The sequence below is a fragment of the Enhydra lutris genome, unplaced genomic scaffold (genome assembly GCF_002288905.1).
Source record: "Enhydra lutris kenyoni isolate GAN:26980312 unplaced genomic scaffold, ASM228890v2 scaffoldscaffold21, whole genome shotgun sequence".
Taxonomy (NCBI): Eukaryota; Metazoa; Chordata; class Mammalia; order Carnivora; family Mustelidae; genus Enhydra; species Enhydra lutris.
The window spans coordinates 36,696,492-36,702,491 of record NW_019154105.1 but is presented as its reverse complement, the minus strand read 5'-3'; the positions used below and the strand labels follow the sequence as shown (position 1 = coordinate 36,702,491).

Sequence of the window (6,000 nt, the reverse complement as noted above, 5' to 3'; positions counted from 1 at the left end):
AAGAAGAAGAAGAAGAAGAAGAAGAAGAAGAAGAAGAAGAAGAAGAAGAAAAACTAAACAGAGTAAATGAATCAAGAATAATGGCCGGCATGTAACAGTGGTTGGTGGATTTTTTAGACTGATCGGTCAGAGTTCTAGGACTTTCTGAGAAAATGCCATTGTGGTGTAAACCAGTATGGAGTGAATGAGTCATCTATGAGAAGATCTTTGGGGAAAGCATTTCTGACAGAGAGAAAGGCCAGTGCAAATGTCCTGAGGCGCAGCTGAGGCTGGCTTATCTGAGGCACAGTAAGGTGATCAATGTTAGTATGGAGTGAGTGAAGATGAGAGGAAGTCGAGGCAAGATTGTTCAAGGTGCAGATCATTGCAAGGAGTTGGGATTCTTGTCTGAGAGTCAGGAGGGAATGGGGAACACTTAAACATTTCAAAGATAGGAGTAGTTTCCTCCTCTTCAGAAAAATTTTGTTCATCCATTCATCAAATAGGTATCTATTCTCTATGAAGTGCTAGACATCATTCTAGGTTATGCTTATTGCACTAGTTATCAACCCACTATAGCCCAGACACTATTTTGTTATCAAGATTCTAATGACATGGGAGACCAGGGGGAGTTGTGTTGGGATGAACCCTAGAGTATGATCCACATCCCCCTATCCCACCCCCTATTCCACCCTCCCCTTTCAGCCGGGGCTACATAGCTACATGGGTCTTTCAGGGAACTTACTCAATCTCTTGGAGCTGCATTAGACAGGCAAGCCATCAATATTGGCAAAGAGTCAAATTCCTCTTCACATATCCCCTCACATCTCTCCATGGGCACAAAAGGACCTAAATAATTAAAGTCCCAGAAACAGCCCTAAGTTGTAAAAATTCCTCCAAGGTACACATGCAAACTTATCTAGTATTTGGAGCACTGTTTGGACTTACACTTTTACAGAGGTATCCAATGATGCCTTGGTTATCTTGATTTCTTTGAATATACGAGGGGGCCCAGTAGACCCCTTTCATCACCATTCATGTAAACTCTGTGCAAGGAAAGGAACCCAGCCATTAAAATGCATGTTAAAGAAAGGTGGTATCCAAAAGACACTTGAAAAGATTCTTGACATCACTAATCATCAATGAAATGCAAATCAAAACCACAATGAAATATCACTTTGCACATGTCAGAATGGCTAATAGCAAAAAGATAAGAAATAAAAAGTGTTGGCGAAGATGTGGAGAAAAGAGAATCTTTGTGCGCTGTCGGTGGGAATGTACATTGTGCAGCTACTGCGGAAAATAGTACGGAGTTTCCCCAAAAGATAGAAATACCACATGATCCAAGGGCACCTGGGTGGCTAGTTGGTTAAGTGTCTGCCTTTGGCTCAGGTCACAGTCTCAGGGTCCTGGGATCGAGTCCCCACAATGGGCTCCATGCTCAGCAGGGAGTCTGCTTGTCCCTCTGCCCCTTTCCCTGCTCACTCTGTCTCTCTTTCTTTTCTTCTTCCTTTCTCAAATAAATAAATAAAATCTTTAAAAAAATAAAAAGAAATACCATATGATGCAGTAATCCACTATTGGGTATTTGCCCAAAGAAAATGAAAACGCTATTCTGAAAAGAAATACAGCCCTTTTTTAATTGCAGCATTATTTACAATAGCCAAGATATGGAGGCAACCCAAGTGTCCATTGATAGATGAATGGATAAAGACACACACACACACACACACACACACACACACACACACAAAAGCACACACACACACACACAATAATACACACACACACACACACACACACACACACACACACAGAATATTACTTGGCCATTAAAAAGAATGAGATCTTGCCATTTACAACAACATGGATGGACCGAAAGGATATTATGCTAAGTAAAATAAGTCAAACAGATACCATATGATTTCACTTATATGGGAATCTAAAAAACAATACAAAGAAAAGAAAACAGAAAGAGAATCATAAACACAGAGAACAAACTGGTGGTTGCCAAAGGGAACGGGGTTGGAGGATGGGCAAAACAGCTGAAGAGGAATAAGAGACACCAACTTCCAGTTATAAAATAAATAAGTCACTGGGATGAAACGTACAGTATTAGAACTATAGCCAATAATGTTTTAATAACATTTTATGGTGACAGATGGAAATTGTGCTTATGGTGGGCACAGCTTATTGTATAGAATTGCTGAATCACTAAGTTGTATACCTGAAATTAATATAACATTGTATGTCAAGTATAAAAAAAGAATGTCTACATTTAAAAAAAAAAGTAAAGGTGGCATTTTTATGGCATTGATTATATTTGGCTGAAAGATCCAGAAATTTCCCAATTTATTCTCTCCATCTTCCTGAAAGAGCTACTCATACAAGTGAAAATAGTTATGTGAGAATCAGAATAATACCCAATTACTGTCTGGGCCAGTGTCTAATCTCTCAAAACAGAACCAGCTAGTAAAAGCTAAGTTGAAGTAAAAGTGGCTTGGGTTTAAGGTTTCAGTGGGATTTCTTGACTTATGCCTTAGCTTGAATCCAAATCTGGGGATCTTTCTAACTTCTGGCCAACTCCAGGATTGAAAGTAAGCTGTGGTCAGGATAATCAGGCATGGTTCAGGAGATGACAAAAGAGACAAGGAGCACAGACAGGGCCCCATGCACAGACGCGAGTACTTAGCACACAGCGAACCCACCAGAAACAAGATGAAAAAGTTGTCCTTGTCTAATTAAAAACAGCAACTTCCACAAGGGATTTAAATTTATCGTCTATCTTGAGCATTTAAAGAAAGCATGGCTTCAGGGGAGCCTGGGTGGCTCAGTCCGTCAAGTGTCTACTTTCGGCTCAAGTCATAATCTCAGGGTCAGGGGATGGAGCCCCACATTGGACTGCCTGCTCAGCGGGGAGCCTGCTTCTCCCTCTGCCCGCCCCCTGCTCGTGCTCTTTCACTGTTTAAATCTTGAAAAAGAAAATGAGCAACAATTTGGGACATATGGCTCTTACTGAGATCTTGATCTTAAATAAACCAACTAGATATTTTAAGGAGTTAATCTCTGTTAAGTTTTTAAGGAATATAAGTGCAATGAGCAACTATAGTTTGCTTTGAAATATTTGAAATGGGGTTGGAGAGGGCTTTGGATGGGGTTCTAAGCGAAACAAATTACCTATAAATTGATACTTGTTGAAACTAAACAACAGGTATTCATAGTGCCTACTTATATAAAGTTTTGAAATTTTTCATAACATAGAAAATGAAAAACTACAATTTGCTTGGGTTCGTATAACAGCTTTTTAACCAGTCAGCTAGTCTCCCTCTCCCTCTGTGCCCTCTCTCTGTGTCAAATAAGTAATCATCAATTTAAAGTACTCAGTTTATGAAACCACTTTTATTTCTGTGATTAAGAAGTCAAAGTATTGTACACTTGAGGAACTGACTTTTGGGTACTTTAAATTTCATATACCAAACTTGCTAAATCAGCAAAGATCAATTTTTTTTTTTAATCAAAGTCCTGATGGCCAGCCCTGAATCTCCAAACTATTTTACTGCCAACTAAAATGATTATTTGCCAACTTGATTCGTAAAAGAAAGTTTTACTTCAAAAGTATAAAAGTATCTCTAGGTGTGTTTATGTCAATTTTAATGATTAAGATAGATTTGGCGTCACTGTCTACGATACAATACATCAATACATTTGAGTTATCTTTAGTGACTTTGGCATAATCAAATCGGGACTTTGACTTGACTTCTGGATAAAATCCATACAATCAACCCGGCCTATGCAGTTCAGTACCACAAATAGTGACTGCGAGTCTGCACCACACAAGGCCAACGAGCTCTGAGGTCGAAAGGATTAGAACCAGTTCAAGAGCGTTTTGGCTTTATTTCCTATGTGGTTTTGAAAACTTTTGCTTTGTATTGTGAAGATGTACTTACTTTCAATTCTTTTGATCAAATGGGGTGTAGCCTGGGAAACATTTTCTAAATCTACAGTCGCACCTGACTAGTAGTGCCCCGAAGAGTTTCAGTGGCTTGAGAAAACAGAAGAGTGTCTAGTGGGAACAGCCCAGAGAGAAAGATTAAAATCAGCCTACCCGTAAAAACAAAAAGGGTTGTTTAGTATCACTGTCTCCAGGAGTAATTTATCTATACCCTCCATCTTCCTCATTGGTCTCACTGTAAAGAGAGGAATGGGACCAGTACCACCTGCGACCAACGACTAGCTGCTCTGTAAGAAAACCATGAGATGTTTGAGATCCAAATTTCCATCTCCCAGTTCAAATACAGTTCCTGAGCGCAAGCCATGCATGAGAAGAGGTGTCATCCAAAGAAAAACAAATACACACAAAGAAAAACAAATACACACCAAACACATACACACACACACAAACCCTTTCTCTGAGTTCGGATGAGAAACTGATAAATGCTAATTCAAAACACAGTAAGCACGCCTCAGAAATAATATATTTAGAAAAACACCCCAAGCCCACATGATCTCCTACTTGTAGAGACTTTTGACATTCTTGTGTCCAATAACTAGTTAAGCCATTATTTTCTTTTATAGAATTAAAAAAAAAAGGTCACTTACCAACACAACCTGCCCGTCTGTCGCATTGGCAGTCAGTAAGAAATTTAAGTACTTCCTCAAACATTCATTTCACTAGGAACTACATTTGAATGCTGGGGGGCGGAGAGAAAAGCTCTTTTATGCCATCTACTGAATCCCACTGAAGTTACATAGTAAGTATAAACTCATTGTCTTCTACTCACATGTAGCATAGGGTCTGGTGAGTTGACTGATAGACCTGTATTTAAATCGAATTTTTGTGGCTCTCTGTTTCACCCTAGTCAGCTCAGTCCGGTCTTGCCTCCCGATCAGTCCACTATTAAAAGTGACTGAGAGAGGAAAGAGGAAGGGTTCAAGATCAAAGTTCCGCTCAGACTCGTGGAGAGGGAAGATCATGTGCTGACACAGAATGGATGCCAATCATGTCTTTTTCTTTGAGAAATTGGTTTTCAGAGAAAATCTGTTTGCTCCAGTTTTTTGCCATTGATATTTTCAAACTTTCTTCAGAAAGTGATTTTTCAAAACTCCATTATGAAGGGGTGCCTGGGTGGCTCAGTGGGTTAAAGCCTCTGCCTTCGGCTCAGGTCATGATCCCAGGGTCCTGGGATCAAGCCCCACATCGGGCTCTCTGCTCAGCAGGGAGCCTGCTTCCCTCTTGTTCTGCCTATCTCTGTATGTGAAATAAATTAAAAAAAATTTTTTTTAAACCCTCCATTATGAAAAACTGTGCTATCTATCAGTCTTTTTTGTCCGGGAAGGTCTAAGACACCTCCTTTGGGTTATTTACCTGCACGCTGAGGAAACCATTCTGACAGCTCCACTCTTTTAAAATAGCAACAATAACAACAGACGGGCCAACAAAGCCCAAAAATGCCCACTGTCTGCCCCAGAACTTGTCCCCAGCCGAGGACTCCATGATGTGCCATCGTAGACTGGATACAACTTCTTGCTATAATCAGTTTTTTCTTCCACAGTGAGCAAGGCCAACTTCCCTCTCTGTCACTCTCTCTGTGTTTCTCTCTACCCCCCCTCCACAACTTAATAGGGGAAATGTGTCTATAAATATATTTCTGAAACTGAAAGAATGAAACTCCTTCTCCTCCATGTCAACCGTTTCTTCTCTCAGACCCCTAACAGGAGATGAGAGTCCTCTTTGACTAAGAATTCAGCTTCTGGCTCCCAAAGATATTTGATTTTGTGAACCGGGTCTAGAGACGGGGCACTTGAGCATTCTAGAGTCCTGTAACTCCTCCCCACCATTCTCATGTGCCCACCTGCTTCTTTCTTTCCTCCATGTTGTCATAGGATGAACACACTTGTAATCGTGTCTACTTGGAATCGTGCATGGATCCACATGTCCTTAAAAAACCTTTAATATTCTCAAAAGCAGTTGAAGTAGTCCTAGCCATCCTGCCATTACCTCACCCTCACAGGAAACAGAGC

The 6,000-nt window shown here is 40.3% G+C and overlaps 1 protein-coding gene across 2 annotated transcripts in view; it reads right to left on the bottom strand.

Annotated features, from left to right (window-relative positions):
* LOC111148801 (toll like receptor 1) overlaps positions 1-4,855 on the bottom strand; it is a 9,338-nt gene extending 4,483 nt beyond the window's left edge. Inside the window, exons 1-3 of one of the 2 annotated variants that reach the window (XM_022505614.1) lie at positions 4,579-4,708; positions 928-1,025; positions 725-828 (exon numbers count right to left, since the gene is read on the bottom strand). The gene's annotated coding sequence lies outside the window, so the exon portion shown is untranslated. Of the gene's footprint in view, positions 1-724; positions 829-927; positions 1,026-4,578; positions 4,709-4,760 lie in introns of those variants that run through there. The other variant, XM_022505615.1, reaches the window with a different exon arrangement.
* Between the last annotated feature and the right edge of the window lie 1,145 nt (positions 4,856-6,000).